Source organism: Dermacentor andersoni, chromosome 6 (genome assembly GCF_023375885.2).
Source record: "Dermacentor andersoni chromosome 6, qqDerAnde1_hic_scaffold, whole genome shotgun sequence".
Taxonomy (NCBI): Eukaryota; Metazoa; Arthropoda; class Arachnida; order Ixodida; family Ixodidae; genus Dermacentor; species Dermacentor andersoni.
The window spans coordinates 57,677,632-57,701,500 of NC_092819.1; the positions used below are offsets into that span (position 1 = coordinate 57,677,632).

At 48.1% G+C, this 23,869-nt stretch overlaps 1 protein-coding gene across 3 annotated transcripts in view; it reads left to right on the forward strand.

Annotated features, from left to right (window-relative positions):
• The window catches only part of LOC126522802 (GATA-binding factor 2-like), a 299,824-nt gene that overhangs the window by 171,117 nt on the left and 104,838 nt on the right, over positions 1–23,869 (forward strand). The window contains exon 1 of one of the 3 annotated variants that reach the window (XM_055066565.1): positions 19,979–20,594. The exons of the other annotated variants lie outside the window; for them this stretch is intronic. The gene's annotated coding sequence lies outside the window, so the exon portion shown is untranslated. Of the gene's footprint in view, positions 1–19,978; positions 20,595–23,869 lie in introns of those variants that run through there. 3 annotated transcript variants of the gene reach the window in all.

Below are 23,869 nucleotides of genomic sequence, written 5' to 3' on the forward strand. Positions count from 1 at the left end.
AGCTCGTCGCAAACACTCGCGACGTGGTCTCGGGAGGCACGGCTTTCCGAGCTGGCACTAGGAAGCCAACTGGCGACCCTGGACCAGGCCCGGCCACAAGGAGTTTAACCACGAGGAGTTCCTTCGGGCAATAAAGTTTATTCTCCTCGCACGAGGTGTACAACCGAACGGATCGGACGGTGAAACAAAACGACGACTAATTACAGGCGGCGGGTCAATCACTGTCATTTCACTCAGAGGCCTGGCGTTCGGCTCTTGTGGGGCTTCGCGGGCAAAAAAAGCCTGCGCACGCGAGCTATGACAGACGTCCTACATATATAGTTGAAGAGCTCGAGATATATTGTATTGACTACCTCGCTTTCCCATGTAATTTTCGTATTAAAAAAATTAAAAATTGGAGGATGCTTAAGCTTCGCCTTTTAAGAGCGAAACGCGATAGCATTCAAAGATCCCCGGCTGCTTCCCGCGCTTCCCGACAACCGCAGCTTTCTTGCGGATGCGCGGAGGCGAGCGCCATCTGGATGGTGTTGCAAGGAAGTGAGAGGGCCGCGCCGCTCCGTGAATGGTAGAAACGCTGGAAAAGGGGGTTTGTGTTCGAGTTTCCGCCTAACAGGATCATTTTTACTGGCGTATTCAAATTACAATCCGACGCTATCATGTCTGTAGGTTGTGTTTTAGGTCGTACTTTACGATTCTTCAGACGCATTTTACTTTGAGGAATTCAATTATTTCAGTAACGTCCCTGCGCCACGCGAAGGCCCGGCGTGGTTGTGGAACTGGATCGATTTTTCGCGCGAGACGACGTCCGACGCCAACACCGCACTGGAATATATATATATACTGCAATTTCGACAGATCGTGGCTGTGACGACCGCGAATGGAACGCTGATTAACCTACAATAGTGCCCAAAAGGCGCGACGCTAATATTAGCTAAGGATCGAGGCAGCGCAGGTGATACCAACGCAGACATGCGCCACGGCCGGTCCCGAACAAACGCCAGCACGTATACGGATACCAACCAAAGGCGCTCCTCCTTCGCTTTACTTTGTTGCAAATGGTTTCAGGTATAGGCGCAGCTTCGGTTACCACAATCGAGGGGCGGCGACCACGGGAGCCCGTACGGTTTATTTCGTTCCCATTCCGGGCGGTGCATATGCGGGAAAGCTTCAACGTCTTCAGAATCAACGGCAACATCGACAGCTGCGCGGAAAGCTTCAACGTCTTCAGAATCAACGGCAACATCAACAGCTGCGCTTGGCCAGGCACGCGCTCTCCGTACGTGGTTTGTACCCAGTCATGCGCTTCGCCGGCGCTGCCGACGGCGGAGGAGGAGCGTCCGGACGCGCAAATACAAAATAAAAAGATAAAGAAACGCGCAAAGGAAGTAATGGACGCTCAGGAGTCGTAAAAACAAAGGGCGAACGCTCGGAGGGGGAATATACCTCCGCGCGTACCGACGATCCTTTACGGCTTAAAACGGCCTTTATCATCGGCCTCGCGGACGGGGATCGGCACCGGGATGAGAAGGCGTGGGGGAGGGTTGTGAGGCTTGCGCTGAGAATGGCGATCACGGAGGAGGGGGAGGAGGAGATGATAAAGAGGCTCTCGCGCGACGCCACGCGCAACGGGCCCGCTTGCGCCAACTGAATGTGTGTGTGTGTGTGTGCGTGTGCCTGTATAGACGCGCTAAAAGAAGGAAGAAAAAGGGGGGTGCACAAGACGAAGAAGAAACCCTTCTCGACGTATCGATCTCGGGCACCGCGGAATAAAATGCGCCTGCCGCGCCGAGGAGCATAAACTCGGAAAGGGGCCACCGTAGCGAGTACACCTTTCTTTCTTTCTTTCTTTCTTTCTTTCTTTCTTTCTTTCTTTCTTTTTGCGAATCGAGGACGAGTTCGTGCGTCTCAGTGCATCTCTTCGTGCCTCCGCTTCATTCCGTCTCTTCGCTTGTTTTCTTTCTTTACTTCTTGTTTGCTTCTTTACCTGCTCTCTTCGTTCTCAAAACGCACCGTTCCAGGTCTACTGCCTCTTGTTTTTAAGCGGTCCCCCCTCCCCCGCCTTCGCCATTTGAAATGTATCACCGCGCGCGCACGTTCCTTATTCCGCTGGATTCGGGAAACGAATTGAGAGCGAAAGAAAGAAAGAAAGAAATAATGAAACACGTGTTTCGATTAGTGCCTCCTTGTCCAGCTGCTTGTGCCAAATGCTTCGAGCCTGTGGGTAACCCTCTACACGCGCAGCCCGGGGAATGTGTTCTATATACAACGGTGATCGGTGCAGAAAATGTATACCTCATCAACCGAGTGCATCTCATGTAAAGCGGCATCACCATGTGAAGAGCTTAAAAAACTTAGAAAAAAGAAATCAAAGCCCCTTTCTTAAAGAAGTATGGTTGAAGGCGAAGCTTTCCCCAAATGCGAACTGAATCAAAGTTCAAAGCCAACGACCACGCAACGAACCCAACAAATGCTGAACGACCCGATGCTATGCATATGTGATTTGATTGCTTCTTTAGCATTGTATTTTTTGAACGTTGAATGAAGACACATTTCGTCAAGTTGCATAGCCTTTATTTCAGAACATATATAACCATATATATAGAACATATATGATTACACGCACACACTCGCACTTTCACGGACGACTCTACACTTGCACATTATTGCCTTGTGATAGCTGTGGGTCAGAGGCTCTGCCATCGTAACGCGACACGGCCTGCTTGCAAACATGATATCAATGCAGGAACGCTGTTTCGTCGTGGGTCTCTGTAGCGTCTTCAGTTTAAGCGAGTAGCGATCTATCATGAAACTCTCGATCCATTTGCCGTGCTCTTTCGCCTCATCGATGTTAATGTCACCGCACACGAGGATTGGCGAACTATGTGGCCCTTGAGGTCTTCACCGTTCCTGCCAGGGACGTTTCCGCGTCACAACGAGACGTGTTCGTTCTGATGTACACACCGACGATCACAGGGCCAGTATAGGCATCTCGACTGCACAAGCGCCTCCCACATGGCTTCTGCATACCGTTGCCGACTCACGGAATCGGCCTTACGGCCACGATCTTAGTCGCGCGTACGTTCGCGTACGGCAGCCGCTTCTGCTGTGCGCTGCACCCGCGGCCGACCCACGGTGACGGTCGGGAATGCATTGCGTGACGCGCGTAATGCTATGCAGATATATAGAGTTCGTCTGGGCAGCGTGGCGTACAACCATCTTTCTTTAAGAAAGGGACTTTGATTTTTTTTTTTTTCCAGATCCTAAGACGAGGCCGTATCCACGCGCACTTGCTGTCTCCGATAAGTAGGGAACCTCCGTTAATCGCGACAGGGGTGGTGTCATGCCTAGCAGACGCAACTTGCGCTTCCAGTGAACTTTGTGCGCATGCGCCACTCTCGCTGTGCTCGTCGCTTCGCGCCGTTGTCAGGCACTGACCGGCAGGCCAGTCGACGCTGGCGCGGCACTGCGAATGCAAACTGTATAGTGTTCTACGCAGACGTGTAAGCTGGCTTTCCTGCAGTGTGTTTTCGACGCTCACGGACGAATCAGTGTGACATAGAAAGCTTCGCTTTAAAAAAACGAAGAAAAGAAGCAGGTTCTTTATGAAAGCATGAAGTGCTTACACAGGCGACATCCGGGCGAAGGTTCTTGCCGTATTCGTGCCTTTCTCGTCGATCTGTCACGTGTCTCGACAAAACACCGGCCGTTATAATGGTATTACAGAGCTGGAACAGGGCAAATAAAGATCACGCGCGTACCAGCCACTCGAACTGGCAGTCGAACCATCGAATCTCTGGCGACGCAACAACAACAACAAAACAACGACGACGACGACGACGACAACAACAGCAATGTCAATCGCTGCCTTTTCTCACGATATAACACAGTTGGAGCCTGCGAGATGAGGGGAACTGTGACTCCCGTTAATTTTGCTAACGCTCCAGCTTGGCGTCGCCATATCGACGCGTGCAGACAAACAGGCACGATTTTGGAAGTATACGGAAATAGGAAATAAGTGTACTCATCTTCGCTGCACTCTGTGATTACGTCGCTAAAGGCGGTCACTTTATATTTTATTTCTATTTTATTGTTCTCTTGGCAAGCAGACGAGTAGGCGTACGTAATCGTTTCTAAACTGTGCAGTTCATCTCGACCGACCGCAATCAGCTGCGCGACAGGTGAACGCTTCTGTTGTGCCGATCTCGCAACGGTTTTTCAAAAGAGGGTCCTTACACTCGTCGTAGCGACATCTACGACAAGGACATAAAGACGCACGTAACCTGTAATTACCAAACGCAAAACACTGCAATTGTACTCGGCTTGTTTTTCTCTTCGTAAAAGGACACTCTGTGGTCAACAATACATTTGTTACATTTACTTCCTCATGGACGCCCCAAGAACAACGATTAGAATGGAACAGACTGTCGCAAACATGGACGACGATGCGCTCACCTTTATTTGCAAGACGAAAAACGGCTCGTCGAACAAATGCAGCACCGTGTAACGAGGGGCTGCAATAAACAACGAGATTGCGATCACCGCAACGGGACTGTAGGGCGCAGTAACGGTGACAAAACCAGTTCTTTCTAAATACACACAATCGGCTTTACCTCAGGGGGTAAAAAAAAAGAAGAAGAAATGGCTTCTAATAAACCGACTCTCTTCAGTGTCAAAAAAGTTCCTCGTATGGCGTATACGTATTCGACCAATTACCTTGACCACACGCCCACCGGGGTAATTTAGCGCCGTTAGCGTCTGCGGCAATCACGGCGATCTCGGAGGCTTCGCTTTTGGCGTGTGTCTGTCTCGTATCATCGAAGGAAACACGGGTGGTTAGCACGAGACAGGAAAAAGAGATATGTTCAACAGCAACTGATGGGAAAAGAAAATGCATCAAATAAAGGAAAAATCTGAAAAGAAGGAAAGAAGAAGAAAGCGATGGAATTAGTGAAGTTCGGTCTATGCGAAGCAAATAGCAACGTAAAATATATATATATATATAACAGATGATGCACTCGTGTCGGTCGGCGAGCATATAATTACACTACACCGGGAACTAATACGTCCTTCCGAGATGGCCAAACGCAGTCTCATGTCCTTGAAACATTACAATTGACTACTGACCGGTCACCATGGGCCCCTGGTATCTCATTTGCTGATAAACGCCACGGATCTTGTCGGATGTTGATGCTTGTTTATTCCATCACTGGGCGCATGCCCACGCATGGGATCGCCCACACGACAGATGAAATTAGTAACTATAAAGAACAAAATTTCGCGGAAACGCAAGAAAATAAATATATTGCATGAGGCATTATAAGGAATACATTGTTTCTTCTTCTTCCTCTTGTCATTTTCTGTCTTTAGTACATCACGCCATGGCACACGACCGGATGGCCTTTTCTTTTCCTCGTTTTCTTTGTTTGTTTGTTTGTTCATAAAGGTAAGCGAATGATAGATAGCGAATAGTGGCTCTGTACCTGTAGAGTTCTGCTGCATGCGTACGAGGTCGCGGATACTTTTCCGTGTCACAGCGGACAAATGGTGATAGGGGCAGAATATATATATATATATATATATATATATATATATATATATATATATATATATATATATATATATATATATATATATATATAATTCGATTAGTACAATTTCAGCTGTGTTATCCTTGGTGTCCTTGTTTGTTGGCTTATACATATATAGAGAAAAGAAAAGGTGGTTAACCGAGGGACGCGATTCTTATTAATCATATGATTAAAAGCCAAGAAACAAAGACACCAAGGGCAACACAGGGGAGGTTGTACTTACTAGTTGAATTAAAGAAATAATAAATTAATGGCAATGAAAGTGGATGATAAAACAACATCCTTTCTGCCGCAGGCGTCGCGAGTACTCGAGCTTTTTGGATGAAGACCACTGTCAATAAGGGTTGTAAAAGTATTGTATTGAATGTGTGTTTAAATCTGCTACTTCAGACCTGTGGAGTTCAGAGAGAGAGAGAGAGAGAGAAAGAACAACTTTATTTGTTGACTTGATAAACCTAAGACAGTCTTCTTAGGTTGCATTCCTGAGCAGCAATCGATAGGGAGTTGACTGATTGTCACGTGTTGAAAGGCATTATAGCCATTATCTAAATTAATATTCGGAATGGGTTGTGAAAAAAAAAAGAAAGATTACGAAGATTCAACGCACATGGTGGCATCTGTGTGAAGCGTATCTTGACTGAAGCGGTTAATTAAATGTTACTCAGCTAACGGTGGTGCGTAGTTTACTTTCTTTCTGTGCAACGTTTGACGTGCACGTTAAATAACATTAGCGGGTCGAAATTAACCCCAGTCTTTCACCACGGCGTGTCTTATAATGATATTGGGGTTTTGACACGTAAAACCTCAGAATTTAATATTAATTTATCTTCAGTTCCTTCTTCAGGCATAATAAGAAAGTCTCATATACGCTTGTTTTCGAGGTCGTATAAACTCTGCCACACGCTTCCCCCACATAAAAGAAGGTCGCTTAGCAAGTATGAAAGTCGGGAAATATTTACAATGTATTTTAATTTTATTATAGCATTGGTTATTGTGTAAATTGCGTAATATTGAAGTTGTTGTGTGACAGCTAACTACTCTTTTCATATTTGTAGGAACATATGTTCATTTTGTAACATAATCACTCTTGTAGTAGCGCCCAGCGCGAACAGGACCCCATCAGGAAGTGAATAGCCCACTTTTGGCCCTAACCCACGGATAGTGCCTTGTACGTTAAAAACAAATGAATGAACGCAAATATTTTTAAAAAAAAGGTCTCGAAATTACCGGACCCGGCGTTGTCGATATTGCTGTGACGTCATGTTGAATAGCAAGATTTGCGCTCGCGCGTAGATGCTGCAGCAATCGCAGGAACAGAGCGAGTCAATGAATCATGACGTCATGACGCATCCATGGACTTCCTGCATTGCCGAAACCAAAACTCGTTTGTAAAAATGACTGTTATTAATTAGGACGCTCGGACGCTTTACCGTGGATATTTACCAATGTTTGTATTGCTTGAACTTTCGTTAAACGCAAGAAAAATAAATATGGAAGGAAAATGACAAGTTCGAAATGTCATCTCAGTTAAGCGCATCCTCTCGGACAGGCTTTCTTTCTTTTCTTCCTTTTACTTTTTCTTTTACATTGCACAAGCGTAACTAACTCATACTGCTAGCGTTATATTACCACGTATAAGCGTCCCTTTAAGCCGCAAGGCCATCGCACGTGCAAAGAGCGACCTCGAAACGTTCAGCTCGCGCAGGCTCAAAAATGTTTCTGGAACTGCGCGCTGCATTCAGCCAAGTCCTCCGTTTCGCAGCATATATATATATATAAGACCCGACCTCTTTCAGGAATCATCCGCGCCCGAGGCTGCGAGACCTTTGTTTCCTCTCGCGCTGCCGGCCTTGATGGCTCCTCCCGAGGCCTATCGAACCGCGATCACTATAAGCTCCTCTCTGTATAACAACCTCGAAGCCGGCAGGTGAGGCGACGGGGCGAGACAGAGAGAGCAGTATACATAAAGCAAATCAATGCAAAGCCGTATACACACACAAAAGCCATGCATTTAGGAAAAGAAGTCACGATGCCCAATTCAAAAAAAAAAAGAAAAAAAAGAAGGAAAGAAAAGGACACGAAACAAAGTCGATCCGTGGTTGGAATTCCGCAAAACCGACACACACGCATGGCCCGCGGGCGTGGCCGCCTTGATCGAACGCGTCCCTACGTACACCACGTACACACACACACACACAGCGACCGCCGTTCTTATACGCAGAAGATTCGCGCATGCGCACTAGCTGCCTAAGTATAATACGTGCCGCGTACGTCTCTTCCTCTTTTACGAGCTAGAAATTAAAGATTTAAACGCATCCGCATGATCTAGATCACGCTGGCGCGGAGGGAGAAGGAGGAGTGCGCTGGGCTTTGCTCGCTTCCTCCGCTGTGTACAGCGCGCGGACGAGTCGCTTCGCATACAGAGCGCACGCATGCACGCACGCATGCACGGCAGGCGCAGAACGAGCGGCATCGGCTCGCTCGCGTTACAGGAGCTACAGGCTCGAGGCAAACCGCTCCTCGAAGGCACAGCCGAAAGGGGACGACGTCGACTCCGAGGAGGCTGTTAGCCTTGCCAGCCAGTGGCAACCAGCCGGCGGGCGGGCGGGTTGTGTTTTGTTCACAGACGCGCGCAAACACACGCACAAACACACAAACAGGCACAAACAAACGCGCACACCAAGGAACGAAAGCGGCGCCCTGATTAGGGCGAGTTAGCGTGCGTGTGTATGTGTGTGAGCTTGGAAAGCAGGCGCACGGTCGCTAACGACGACGGCTCAGCTAAGCTTTGAAAAGTTTCGGATGGCGTTTGTCGGTTAACGTGTTCGCTATAGCGAGAGGGGGTCTGCGTAATCGGTCTGCGTAACGAAGCCGACGGCGCGGCGGAAACGGGTGTTGTGTGACGCGCGCGGCGTGCGTGAAAAAAAAAAGAAATAAATAAGAAAGAAAACCTGCGCGGTATACGCTGTGTGTGTGACTTTGATCAATCGCTCGCGTCTCCTCGGTCCGAGGCCTACATGTCGCGGAACTCTCTATAGATATGCGGTCGCGACGAACGCGGTTCGACACAATGTTGCAGGGCGCCGAGCTGGCGTTATGCGAGTGTGTGTGTGTGTTCACGAGTGCGTGTATATAGCGATATGTAGAGACGGATCGGTCACGTGATGGAAGCGTGCTGCGCCACTTATCGGCGCGCTGTGTATAATTGCGTTTATCGTGCGTGCGTCGACATTCGACAATGCTGCATGCGCTAAGTGTGCAAGAAATGCTTTAAGCTGTAAATTAATTCGATCGGCCCTCGCATGCGCGCGTACGCGATAATGTGCCCTGCACACGAGATACCCCCCCCCCCCACACACACACACTCGCACGCACGCACGCACGCACGCACGCACGCACGCACGCACGCACGCACGCACGCACGCACGCACGCACGCACGCACGCACGCACACACACACACACACACACACGCACGCACACGCACACACACACACACACACACACACACACACACACGTACGTACGTACGCACACACACGTACGCACACATTTATATGCACCATAGTGATGTATAATGATCATCAACAGCGCCTTTTACGGCGACAGCAACGAGTTACTCCACTTGAAGATGGAGACGTTTCTGGAAATATGTGTTCTCATTTTCTCATTCTACTTTTTCTCGTAAGGTTCCTCTCGTGGAATATTTAAATTGCACTGGAATAAGCTAAATGTCTCGAGAATCCGCCGGAATAATTCGGCATCCCCTAAAATATTCGCTGTCTGGGAAACACGCATTTGTATACCAATCGCATAATTCTGGAATCCGCTAGGTGTAATGCTCAAACCTTCGAAAGAGGGAAACATGCCCGACAAAGCGTTTCGTTTCTTTTACTTTTCTTCCCTTCTTTATTTTTAAGTTGTGTTCAACGTCGACCTCGCCAAATCACGTATTACATCAAATCATCGTGTCATGCGTGACATGTTCGCCGCTATAGGAAGAAGAGAAAACCGCGAAAGAAAACACGAATAACGAAAGGGGCGGTCGATACGCATAACGCACACGCATCCTCTTTCTTTAGCGGTAAACGCATGCCAAACAGTAAATACCAACCAGACCAGGTTCAACTTCTTCCTATACGCATCTTCAGCGTCCAGTGCATGTGCTATAAAAAGAATTAAGCCATGAACACCTCTCTGAGAGGCGACAACTAAAGGCGGAAACATCCCGTTTTCGCGCTGCGTTCGACAGAACACCAAGGCTGCGAAGGGCTTACGAGAAGATTGAGAAAATGAAAAATGCGAGTCTACAAAGAACGCCAGCTTGCCGCACGCCAAACGAACTAACTACTTCCGCTAGCAGAGCGCGCTATAAGAATGCACACCTGTCGCCCCAACGTATATATATACACACACCCGTTCTACGGGTTTCTGATTCGCGACAGCCATTCGCGGCTTTCCTCACGAAACCGTCGATTTATGCCCGCGCGGCATTCAATTCCGCGCTTCATTTCCGCAGAGCACCCCGCGCACGATTTGTTCCGGTTTAGCTTTTGACGATTCTCTTTATTATTATTTTTTTCATCAGGGAGAGCCACTTGCTTCGTTTAGCTAATGTCTGCTATTTAGGTCAAGTTTCAAACCCCTCGAGTGTGTGTATGCAGTCAACCGGCTTCGACATATCACCGTGCTGAGCACACGGTCGACATAACGGTTCAGATCCCCGGCCGGGGCGGCCGCATTCCAATGCGAGTGACCATTTGGGCTTAGATAACGTACAATAAAAATGCGCGTTCAAGAAAAATTTTTTTATGCTCGACGTATCAATCCGGTGTTCCCGTATAGCCAAAGCCGCGAAGCACCGTCAATTATCCACTAGAATTACATCGCTTAACTCGGTAACTGCTCGTTTTCACGCACTGATTGATGATTGTCTGACTGATTTCGTTTACGATAGTTGAGATGTTGGTGACATTCGTCGCTATATATTCTATAGAATGTTTTGTTATTCTACCACCTTCCGAACCTCCTTCGCTCTTCTTTTGTTCTTGGCGTCGTGACTGACAGCGTAGCCATAGCTTGCCTATCATAGTCGCTGCTGTTGAAATAAAGGCAGCTCCATTCTTGCAAGAAAGCCTAGCCGGCATTGGCTGGTCTCGATCCTCGAGCGCCGTGCTGTGATGGTCATAAATATTTGAATTAATAAAATAGCAGATATGAAATTGAAATAGACGTTCGTAACGCGCCAGCTTGTGCAGAAAGCTTGTTGATGTTCAATTAAACAAGATAGCAAGGAAGAAAAGGAAGCCCCCATCCTACGTACACCAGAATCGAAGGCTCGCCCCGCGGCCAAGTACGGAGACACCGACCCGTTCGCCTCGGCATTGCAAGACAACGCGTCATGCGAGCGGAAGCAGAGTGCACGCCTGTAGCCTTCGATGCTTTCCCAGCGCCGGCGATAAATCCACGCTTTTCGGTGGAGCTGCACGTGTGCAGTTGGTATTGCAGAAGTCGACGAGACACGGCAGACCATGCAGGCTTATTTGCTGGCCAAACGGGGGGACCTTGGGTGGCAAATTATGCCACGGCGCCCAAGCTAAGCCTCTCTCTCTCTCTCTCCACCCCGCCCGAGCACGCGCACGAGATGCGTGCGCGCGGGTAGAGAAGAAGGTCGTGTACGTCCCTGCAGGGCAGAGCACTTTTCTTTTTCCTAGCACGCGCAGCGCCTAATCTGGGTAGGCAAAGGACGAGGAGGAGGAGGAGGAGGAGGGGGAAAGGCACCATGCGTTGCCGGCAGGGGTGATAATTTGGCGTGGTGGTACAGGAAAATGACGGCGGGTGGTGCAGTGTCAATGCACTGAGTGCGTGCGTGCGTGCGTGCGTGCGTGCGTGTGTGTGTGTGTGTGTGTGTGTGTGGTGTGTGTGTGGTGTGTGTGTGTGTGTGTGTGCGTGCGTGCGTGCGTGCGTGCGTGCGTGTGTGTGTGTGTGTGTGTGTGTGTGTGTGTGTGTGTGTGTGTGTGTGTGTATGTGTGTGTGTGTGTGTGTGTGTGTGTGTGTGTGTGTGTGTGCGCGTGTGCAATTTGAGATGGAGCGGGCGCGTATAAACTTTACTGTCATAGCGAAAGGGTACTATCTATCTATCTATCTATCTATCTATCTATCTATCTATCTATCTATCTATCTATCTATCTATCTATCTATCTATCTATCTATCTATCTATCTATCTATCTGGGCGAGGGGAAAGGGATCATTTCTGCCCTTTTCCTTATACCATACTTTAAAGGTAATAAAGATGACAAAAATAGAAAGTGTCTGATCGCGTAAATGCCAAATCGCAGGCGGGTTCTGATCACTTCCTGCGTTTTATCATGGCACGGAGCGGGCCTGAGGCGCCACGTGCGACGCCAGGGGAACTTTGCTCGTATGCAAAGTCATATTCTCTTCCAATTACTGCGGCCCATCTTTATAAAGGCGATAGTACGCAGTCTGGTGCTCTGATTCACCGCTAGGTGCCGCTGACATCGAAAGTGCATGGTATGCGAAGGTACTCAGCCAGTGAGACCCGTAGGTAACGTACACCTTCCTGATGCGCTTGCATGTGAAGTGGATGCTAGCATCGACCTATCAGCACTCGAGATAAGCAAGATACGTTTAAGGTATTGGTGAAAAAAAAAAAAAAAAAAAAGCTGACAAGAGATTTATACGACGAGATCCGTTACAGGCATAGGTGGCGGTACAAGGTACATACAGAAGTTTTGAGAAACAGAATAAAAAGAAAGATGAAGTAGATGTATACAAAAAAAAATGCTAGAACGAAAAAAATGTATAGATTACCTGATTAACTTAAGCAATCTAGGTGGCTATTTGTCACGGCCCGTTTCAAAGGGGATGGCAGTAAATTATAATCATCATTATGAAATATCCGACCCGTCTACACCCCACATTCGATGTTTTTCTTTTATATTTATTTTTTCACAAACACATACTCCGGGAAGTGGGCTTCAATACCCAGTCGCACGCATCTAAAGCGGCCAATCGTGTCGAGCGACAGAAAGCTTATTCTCCACTACGTGCGCCATGGGGAATATAAGTGCAGACCGACATTGGTTGTTGGGGTGTCCCGATTTGGGAGGGAATACACTTCGCTTCCCCTGCCCTGCCACACGCACGGTGACGCGGAAGTTCGCAGCATGTGGGACGCCCCACAGACGCCAACTTTAATCAACCAAGAATCATCGTTCGCGCAATACGAGAGTCTTTTTTTCTCGTATACAACGACTGTCAATATACGTGTACAGCTATACAGTTTCCCACGTGACGTGTCCGTGTGCATAATTCTCTCGGCTCCAGCTGCCGCATTTTTTACAGCGTCTTGGCGTGACGCCAGGCAGTGCATTAGCCGCGACTTTTGCCCCGCAACGCCGTACACGTTCCTCGCGCGTTCGGGAAAAAGAAAATCGCGACGTCAACTGATGCCGCCGCATGGCGTATACAGAGAAGTCGCGCGCGCGCGCTCACACAAAACACACGGCCCGGGTTTTCTCACATGGGCGCGGTAATTGCTCGTTATTTGTCTGAGCGACGACCCTCTTCCCGGTCAGCGCGAGTCCGCGCGGGAAGAATACGCGCGCACGCTGAAAAAAAAAAAAAAAAAGATAAAGAAAGGTAAAGAAAGAGGACGAAAATGTGATACTATACAGGTTTCCCCATAATCGCGTGCAGCCTCCACATGCACGCGACGAGTAAACGCGGTGAGCTTGCTGGAGTACGCGCGCGTGAAATACTGAGACGGCCCGCGACGACCGTTGAAACTTGTGGCAGTCACGCCACTTACGTAGAAGCGCGGCGCCCTGAACGTGCAACTGGCACGTGCCTCTATATACTCTTCGGTCAAGTGCGCGCTGCGTCAGCGCGACGACCTAAAGCCACACCACCACTGTGCCGTCTTTCATCCTTTTTTTTTTCTTTGCACGTTTTCGTTGCTGCGCGGTATACATAAGCCGCGCGACATATCTAGAACGGAGAGTTCATATATATAGACGCGAGGCCGAGTCGACTCTCTCGCTACATTTTTAAAAAGTCAGTCACGCGGAAGTCTCGGGATAACTGCCGATACCCACGCGATGTTTCTGTTTTGACGCCAACGTAACCTGCGCTATAGCTGCTCGCGTGTTCGGAGAAGCTCTCCGTATATAATACTTCTTTTTCTGATAAGAACTGCCACCGCTCCCTTATAATGCACCTCCTGCAGACGCTGAACAGACGCTGAAGCGGGCGCAGCGGTTTGATGCGACGATTTCCGCTATCTGCGGCGACTGACGAAATGTACATCCCGTGAATCGCGATCGTAGTAGGTGCGGAGTGTTTTTAAGGCGTCATCTGATATCCCTTATCTGCTGGCGTAAATACTCCGCGGCGTTTGTCTTGCGAGATATCGCAAGGAGTGATCGCGCCGCCGACGGCAGGTGGTTGTTCCCGCCTCGCTCCAGACGTCTATCCCGCTTTTTTGAAGCGTCGTTAGCGCCGTCTGGCGAGCAGACCGCGCACCTTTGCACCGTGAGCGTATGTAGCGCTGTATGTATGTAGCGTATGTATTGGCAGCGAGAATCGCTGCCAATACGCACCCGCTGAGTTTTTATTGTTACGCCATTGAGATTTAAGATTGCTGCACAGAATTACCCTTGCTTGTAAGCACATGTATACGGTAAACCTTCGTGGCAAGCACCAGTATGAGACCCACATACCTTGTCGCTCAGCGATTATATATAGGAGCTTATGAGGGTGAGTCGTGGCTTGCCATTGTTTGTCGCGAGGTGCAGTAAAGTACACGTTCTGATAGTATTTATTCACCGCGCATATAATCGTAGACTATACACAAAGAAGCATGAAAAGAATCAGTTCAATGTCTAGTACACTTTTCAAGGAGAACACTCAGCTTTATTGGGCTGCCGATAAGACATGCATCGATTTCGCAGCCTAAGGCGTCCTATCAGTCTCCTTCATTTTTTTATCGATATAGTGGAAGCATTTCATCTGTATTAACTTCATCACCTACCGACGTTCCCTTTTAACAGTTGATCGTATTGTACTTTGGTACTGCACTGGCACTGAAATGGTTCGGTACAGTACCATTTCGCCCTTTCTCGTCACGCACGAGCAACAACATTTATGCGACAATGATGGATCGCAGTTTATTAGGCTAGACCTGTGAAAATTAAAAGGAAAGAAAAAAATACAAAAGAAAATAGGTTTTCCGTAGTTTTACTTTTTACCAATTAGTTAATTATTATTTACTGTAGACGACCACCAAGGCACGCCACTCGAGGGGTTCTCGTTCTGTGACTCGCAAAAAAACAAAAGAAAAAATACGCTGCATACAGTTCGACGCGGCGGAAGTGCGATCGCTCTTCAAACAGTTCGAAGCATGGCCGCCCAATCAAGTGCTATAAATTATATGCCAAGTCTCAGCAACTCCGTACGAGTATATGTATAGCCAAGGCCAGGGCTCGTATTAGCCAATCGGTAGCGAGAAGCCGGCAGCGAGTTCTATAGAGAGGCGGGAAAGGATCGCCCATTGTCCGTTACTAATCCTTCCGTGAAACTTCAGTCGGCGTCACGTGGGATGCCATTCAGAGGCGAACGGTGGAGCCGGAGCCCTGCTTCTGGTTCTCGTCGTTGGTTGGAGACGAGACCATGCGCATCCATCCCACGTACGGTTGACCCGCACGTATACCCGTACGTACGCAGCCGTATGCGTACCAGTGTAGGTTGACCCGTACGTACCCACTGCAATGCAAGGAGTTGGGCGAGATTCGCACTGGCCAATTCGCGCGACCGACCACGACTGGCGACAAACGAGGGAGCGACTGACGGCGAGACGTGTTCACACTATATAGCGATCGCGACATGCCCGTCGCCACACCTGAATGTATCGCGATTGATGCGGTTCAGCGCCAGTGTGTGCCGACGACGTCCTGCTCTTGCACCGCTGATTGGTTCAGCAGTTTTGCGACTCCCACAGTGGCGGAGCTGAAAAAGTAGAGCAGCGAGCGGACTGACCCGAAGCGATCGCTTTTCGACGAACGAAAGCGACTCAGCCTTTCGGAAGGTCGCACGATTGGGCTAACAGCGGAGGGAAGACGAAGAAAGAAGACAAGACGACTGCTCCCGTCATCTCTTCGGTCTTCGTCTTCTCTGCGCTGTTAAGCCCTGTGATGCAATCCTTGAAAAAATCTCCGAACTTTGATTCCTTCTATAAGCTTTGCGACGAACTTGTTCGCTTCACCTGTGCCAATAACCGGTGTGAATGCTGTCATGGTGAGACTATAAAGCGTATTAGGAACAGACTTGTACACGTTACAGACAAAAAAAAGGTAACAAATTACAAGTGCAATTATTCTTTCAAAAATGTATTTGATTACAGTTACCAATTACCGCCTCATAAAAGTTCAACAAGTACTAAAGATGTAATCGATTACTTTGACGTTACTTTCCTCCAACGTGTTAACATTGCACCAATACAGTTAATACGAGCAGAACGAGCTGACTTGGTTCTTTCCAAGTCATCCTCTTGAGCCATTCACACATTGTTTATCGTCACTCACAATTGCCTTCCAAAATTTTCTTCCGTCATCTTCCCTCACTTTTTATATGACGACATCTGTAGGGAAACTGAGAACTCGATGAAGGTGCGCGTTAAAGAGAAGGGCTGTGTTGTAACGTACACGAACACCTTGCGCACAAGATTGTCGTTTACTCAATGCCGCGATGCTCGGATGTCGGTCCTCTATGATGAACAGCGCGTGACCTCCGAGATGCGCAGCTGCAATCCCAGATAACCACGCGCAGTGCTTATCTGCAGCTGGCGCTCGGACAAGCCGATCCTGGCCTGGCCAATAAAAAGTTAAACAGAAAACAATTCATAGGTTTTCTTTCTTTTTTTGGCATCAAAGCCCGAAGTGACTATCCCTATCTAGTCATAGCATAACCGGTTCAATTTGTCTGCCAACATGTATGTGGTGGAGCATATAAAGACGGAAAAACCAATAACTGAGCGCCCGGGTCGTGCCTTTCTGAACAGGCGCCTTCTTGAAGTTGCTACGTGACACAATAGTGTAGCGTTCTATTGTATATAGAACCTGCCAAATTAGGGTGCTCAAAGCTGTGTCGGCAGCTACGGCTTGTCTCGTCATTAAAGCAAATGATTACACGCAATTCGTTACTAAGAGTGATCGATTAATTAGAAAACTTCGATAAACTGTGACTGATTACGAGTAACTGATTACATGTAAATTTTTTTAACTTACAAGCCTGATTAGAATATGGTGAAGTTTGCGATCGTGTAGAAGAAGATTCTCGGTGAGCACTGCCGCGCAGCTCGGCCGGCGAAAGGGGAAAACCACGGGCAAACCGGCCGCGTCAGTTTTGTCACCCTGCCGAGAGATGGCGGCACCGCGCGGCCTCTTCGATCGGCCGCCCATTCGCTTTCGGGGCCGGCCGTCGACGTTCCGCCGGGTTCCACTTTGCGAGATGACGGCGAGCTCCGCGCTTCCTGTTATCTCGTCAGAAATCTCTCATATCTTAATTGGCGGCGGGCGCGGGGAGGGGGGGGGGGGGGGGGGCGATATTTCCGCACCAGCCCCTCTTGCGCGAAGCGAGCGCGCGCTTCCGTTGTCGCATTTTCCCTATCGGAGCGAATGAACTCGTACGAGTCGCCATATAAAGAGAAGGCGTGTTACGTCCACAGCTATAAGACTCGAAAGAAGGTCCTTTCACGCACCTCCTGTTTTCAAGCAGCTAGTTGTTCGATTGCTGTTGTTTTCATTCTGTCAAGGGCGAGCTGTGCGTGTCGGGTGCGACGTCTTCAACCCCCCCTGCGCTGTTCTTGGAAGTGTCGCCCGCTCCGTCAACTCTCAGAAACGCCTTTATACACTTATTCGGATGGGTTTGCTGCTGATTAGAAAAAGAAAAAAGAAAACCGCGGCGCATTTCGAGGAGGAACAAGAGGGCTGTGTCGAACGTTCGATTATAAAGGAGCGAAAGAGAGACGATGGTGATAAGTTACCAAACGAGACTCCCGGGAAATCGTCCTGCTACGCATAGCAAGATATTGAGATGACGACGAATAAATGCTGGGTGTCAGCATGGAGTACAGCGATGATAAGAATCAATGAAGAGCGCGATGCGCTGCACCGAGAAATGTACGACACGAGATCAAGTTAAAACACACACGCACCTCCGTGCCTTGCGCCGTGCGTCTCTCTCACCGACTAGCCGAGTTTCCTGTTCTGCTAATGAGTAGCCAGACTTGTTTTCTCATATATTTTGTGTTTTGCGTGCTATTATTTTTTTTTTTTTTTGCTACTATTGATGTCGTCGTGCACTTACTCTTGTGTCACCAAGAAGAGAGGCAAAGGAAAAGAGAAACCTTTCCGTGGTTCTATTTTCCGAGCATTACTTCACGGTGATTCTGTTATCTTCCCGTCCGTCGCGTGGATTGGCCGATCCTGAAGGACACGATGCGCATATCGCGCCCTGCTTTGGTCGGAATACGCGATTCTGCTGCAATCTCTCGTAAGTATCTCTCGTAAGTAGAAGATCGGTCAACGTGCCATCAACTTCGCCAGTGGAACAAAAAGATTTCCAGCTGCCAGAGAAGTGACAAATAATTGTCGTGAAGTGCGGCCTAAAGAACAACGGAATGGTGTACGAGTGTATATGAGGCTCGTGGCAATGAATAATAATAAAATAAAAAAAAATCTACGGGACAATCTTTGTGAAGTATTACGAGGCTATACTTCTATATTTACTGATGAACGCACGAACAAAACAGGTTATCAAAAACAGGCTATCAAAGAACAGTAAAATGAATATCAGTCATTAAAAAAAAGTGTAATGATTGACATGTTGCAGAAGATGGTGATAGAAAGTGGTGGTCGTGAAATGGAATAGTTCACAGCAGTGGGGCTTTGCACATCTACTAAATATTCAGAGTGCAAGCAAGCCTTTGTATTCTTACCTTATCTGCATATTCATTAGACACAAATAGTAGTGACAATCGCTCGACACCACATATGAAAACGGCGAAAACAGTATTCAACAAAACGCCCCTGTACCGTGTGCTTACTTGCGATGCTAACTTCCTGTGCGGGGAAGCACCCTTGCGGGCGAGCAGCAAGGTCATGGCTAGTTTCGCGTTTTTATATCTTATACTTTGCCGTGGCGAGGTGACTCACAAGATCAGAGTTTCTGACGTTACAATCTCGTTATGATTTCGCTTCAAACTTGTTTGGAATTTTGTAATACAGTGAACCCAAATCTAGCTCCTCTTGCATGTTTTTTTTAATTGGTGTCGCAAGAACCTTTGCGTGCGCCTTCTGGGCAGCATAAAAGCGCTAATATGTTGGTATATATATATATATATATATATATATATATATATCAGGCTTTTTGAACATCAACTTCTCCTTTGCCTTTTGGTGAGACTGTTAAGGGTTTGTATCATTACGTTCAAGTATTCTTCTTTTCTACCCTATGATAAGATAACCGTGTATTTAATATGAATGCACCATGCTATAATCCGAACGCAATACTCCAAGAAGCCTATGTACTCGTGGAACTGAAGCCGTGAAAGCAAACGCAGTACACTTCAAGACAATAGCAAGCATATAAGGCGTTTGACTAGGCCGAAGCTAACTTGCTTCACGCATTCATGCTCTTTTCCTTTCTTGCTTTTTTTTCTTTCCTTTTTTGCGCATAGGGTTAGAAATTGATTGTGCAAGGCATGTACTGCGTGGGGAGATGGCGAGGCTGAAGACAATCATTAAAGAACAAATATCTGAAGCGCAGTCCTGGAGACTCTTGTGACAGAAAAGAAAATGAAGAAAAAGAAAATGTGGACGGCTAAGAGCACAGTCGATTTGTCTGACAGCCAGCAACTCTGGGCGCCAATTCATTTGGACCTTCCCCCTCTTTCCAAGCTCCTTCGCTCGGTAAAGAGGGGAAAAAATAAATACTTATAATGCAATACTAAAGAGAACCGCATTTCAAAAGCCAGCCCCATCTGCACACTCCAAACAACAACGGGGGGGGCCTCTTTGCAGTCCTTCTCTCAGCATCCCCATCCGTCAATCAAAGAGAAAAAAAATCGTGCTTTCCCCCCCTTGATCGGCACACCCTCTCTCTCAATGCCGCTTCTGTCCAATCGGAGCGCAGAACCAGAGTCGGGCCTCCGATTGGTCGCCGGCGCCCAAGCGCGCCAGAGGCTGAGGCTCCTCCCCTCGCGCTTCCCAAGTAGGCGTCCCTCGAAGCCCCGGTCCCGCCCCTTTCGTGACGCAGGTGGAAAGAAGGCCGGCCTCGCGCGGCGTGGCGCGTGACCCATCCAGTGCGGTTCGGAGCGCTCGGTATCGCGGGTTGTTGCAGTGCGCGGGACGTCGTCGTTCGTCGTGCGTTTGTTTTTTTTCCGGTGTGCCCCTGCTGGCTGGCCTTTTGGCCAGAAGTGCTTTTATTTTCCCACTCGCGTTCCGCCGTGCCGAACGTCGCTCTCCGACGGCAGCTTCGACGACTGTTGGTGCGCGGCATTCTTCCCAAGAGTTCGTTCCTCGCCGACCAGAACAGAAGTCGGCGTATTTGCCTTCTTTTGTTTCGCCCCCGCATCTATCTGTATGTCCCCGTGAACGACCTCGTCTCGCCGTCGTCCAGACCGAGTCGCTGAGCCCGAGTCGCTCGCTACAAACACGCGCAGCTCGACGTTGCCTCCCCCTCTGCGCGCCTTGCGTAGTTGTGCGTGTGCTACAACTACGGGAGTCGTCGCAGCTACGACACCGGCGACGGGGCTCTGTGTGCGTGTCAAAGGTGCGCGAACGGTGCGACTACGGCGTGCTCCGTGGTGGGCGGCGGGGGCGCACGCTCGTCGTCGCTCGCCGCTGGTCGCTCCTGCCTGCCGGCATGGCTGGCGCCGCACCACGGCTACTATGAGGATAACCTCAGCTGCGCCCTCAAGTCTCAGGTGAGCCTCCGCCCCCATGGCGTCTGAGCCCTAACCACATGGAGCGTTTTTGAGGCGTCGTGGTCGGCATCGCCCGGCGTCATAGGTCAAGATTATTAGGAGTACGAAGATTGGCTTTTGTTCTTTTTATTTCAAAACGTAACTTATTTTCATTTTTGATAAATAAGGGGAAAGGAGAAGCGAGTTAAGAAACTCTCTCTCACGTTAAGCAGAGTCCTTGGTACAACGATGCTTGTCTTGCGAATTGCATTGAATCGCACGAAAGAAGTCAGGACCGGACTCGTATATAGTAACGTATTGTCACGCGTCGTGGGGCAACGTCTTGTCTCGTATTCCTCGGCGCTAAACTTATTTCGAATTGGTTAACGCGTGTCGCTCTGGGTAATCACCCTAAACCGACATCAGACCAGATGATGCCTGTAGAGGCAATGATGCAGGGTTTGAAAGAAACCCCCCAAGAAAAACGCTCCCATGTGGTTGGACCTTTTCGCCTGATAGCCAGTATATACTTTCACAGTACCCACACGTTCAACTGCAGGCCTCCCTAAGCAGAGGTTCATTCCGGCTTCTCATGTGTGAGCGGAATCATTTAACGGTCGCGAGACTTATAACTTGAGGTGAACGTTAAGGACGGTTACGCGGGGTAAATTAGGTATCCACCACTGTATACGGTGACACATAGCAAGACTGTTGCTTTAAGACGTCAAATCCAATGGGACTGTTAACGACATTCTGCTACACATTGATTTGCTGCGCAGTCGAATCATTTCTTATTATTTTTTTGCGTATCAATCTTGAAGAAACTATAATTTCTGGTCAATTTGGCGTTTAGGGCCCCTAGTTATAAATTATAGAAATGGCCTACAGCTTGTTACACCTTGATTGATGCAGGCTCCCACCCACTCTCGTGCCCCCCCCCCCCTTTTTTTTTTAACCGTTGCATCCGCGTAAATTATTTTTCTTGAGGAATCGTCTCACGCGCTATAGCTTCCGTCAAAGGTCCATGTTTTCCACATATGGTGAGGCTCTATAAAGAGGTTGCGTAACAAATTAAATCTGCTGTGGCGGACTGCTGTACACGACGTTAAGAGCATACATATAATGACAGCCTGTTATCCATAATAAGTTACCATCCCGCGCCATACTAAGAATTTCGCGCTGGAGAACTTGCCGCTCAATTCGCATTCATATTCTGCTCTGTAGGTGTCATACCGTACTCATCGATAGATATAGTTTCTTCAGTGCGCAAGTATCTGTGAGGACGGTCTTTGCTTGATCCTGAACATCGAAGAAAATATAACTTGAGTTCTTTTAATGCGCTGTACGTGGAGATGTTATTTGGAGACGAGCCACAGGGGCTGGTGATATAACAGTATACACCTAAATAAGGCTTTGCCTTCACATGGCCACGCGATTTTTTTTATCGTTTTATTTTACTATTTCGTCGCCACCTGTAGCGCAGAGACACACGGCTATACGGCTCGTACGTCACCAAATTTAGTATTGATAGTCACTCGCTTAGCATTGATAATTAAGCTTCACCGTCACGAGACATACGCATAGGACGCTCTTGAGCGTCGCTGCTCGTGGGATACGAACATACATTAACAATTTACGGACACGCGCCCTTTTAGTTGCTTGCACTGTGCAAGTTGCACTGCGGAATGATCCGAGAACCCATGCGCTTTCAAGAAACGATGTAGAGGATTCATTCTGTGCAACTAGACAGAAGAAAATTTCAGAATTCCTTTGTGGCCATTTGATATATGCGTATCTTGATCGGATTGTGGAAGTTGCTGATGTCTGTTCGGTGTGCGGTATCGGAACAATGAGCAACTCATTTCGACCAAGTTCAAACGCAAGGCACGAAGAGTCGATCATCCGCAAGTTCTCCCGAACCCGAATGAACCTCTTCTGTTACCAGAGGTTGTACCAGTATTCAGTGCTTATGCAATATTTTCCATTACCGGCAAGTCTTCAGTCGTCAGCCAAAGTTATAACGCACTCGTTCGAAATTCTCGAGCATTAGAGGCATAATATGGCGCAACATAAAGGCGGTACCTGCTTAAGTGACTGCAGAACGAATATGGACTCAAATTTGGTGCTCAATAACAAAACCGTTTCACACTAAAAAAAAAAAAAAAGGCTGCATTTGGTCACGCTGGCTGCTTAAACGTTTCGCACTTACGGACACAGACGGGAAGCACTCAGAGCAAATACATTTGCTTACAACTCGCATACTTCTCACGAAATAACTTACAAAACTTTGTCACAGCGCCTTCGTACGCACACAGGAGACGTCGGGGGTCAAAGCGTACTGTCATACTGCAAATTGCATCTCAGTGCCAAGACGTTTTCTTCCGTTGATGGCTATCGACAAGTCACACGCGTGAGGTAAAACCTTTGACGTGTATATATACGAGTATATACGTACCCAATAACAGGATATACGTGCGGATCTTTTATAAACCGACCTCGCCCAAATCTAAACGTGACGCAGTCTGCCAAACACCAACGAGAAGTGCCGTTGAGTATAGGTGACGAACAATGGCAGTATCGGCAGAGCACGCCAATAGCAGCAGCAGCCGTGCTCAGATCGACATGGAATAAACGCACTTGCGAAACATGCGCATCTCCTTTCCAAAGCATATCCTCCATACAGCTGGCATATACCTTCCATTTGCCGTTAAAACGCGGATGTTTCTTACAAAAGGATGACATTGATCTGCACATTGCACTAATATACCCGTACCGTTTTTCACATTTGTAAAAGCATAGAAATAAAAAAGTCGGGAATTAACACTATAGCGATGTCTGTCGACGTTCCATTCCATTATGTCCAGCCATATTACTTCACGAGAAATCCGTTAGTCCACCATGACTAAGTTTTCAGCTCTAAGAATCGGCAGGTTTGTACACCTACACACAGTTTGAACACATAATATTCACCGAGGAATAAAAGACATCTGAGCCCGTTGTCACCTCCTATGTGTTGTAGTATTGTTCGTAAGAACAAATGCCGTCCAATCGTGATTTCAAGACATATTATTCACGAGGGAAGCCTGTCAATGGAAAACGATACTTAGGAACGACAAGCCTTGCGAATACGCGGGCTGCGCGGTGATTAGATCCGCAGGACTTGACTTGGCGCTTGGTGGCACTTATATAGAGTTTAATGGCACAACGAAGAGCTTCAACCGTACTAGTCGGAACTGTCCGTTGTGCCAATGAACTCGGGATATACAAACGCGGTTATGCATTAACACTTTGCATAT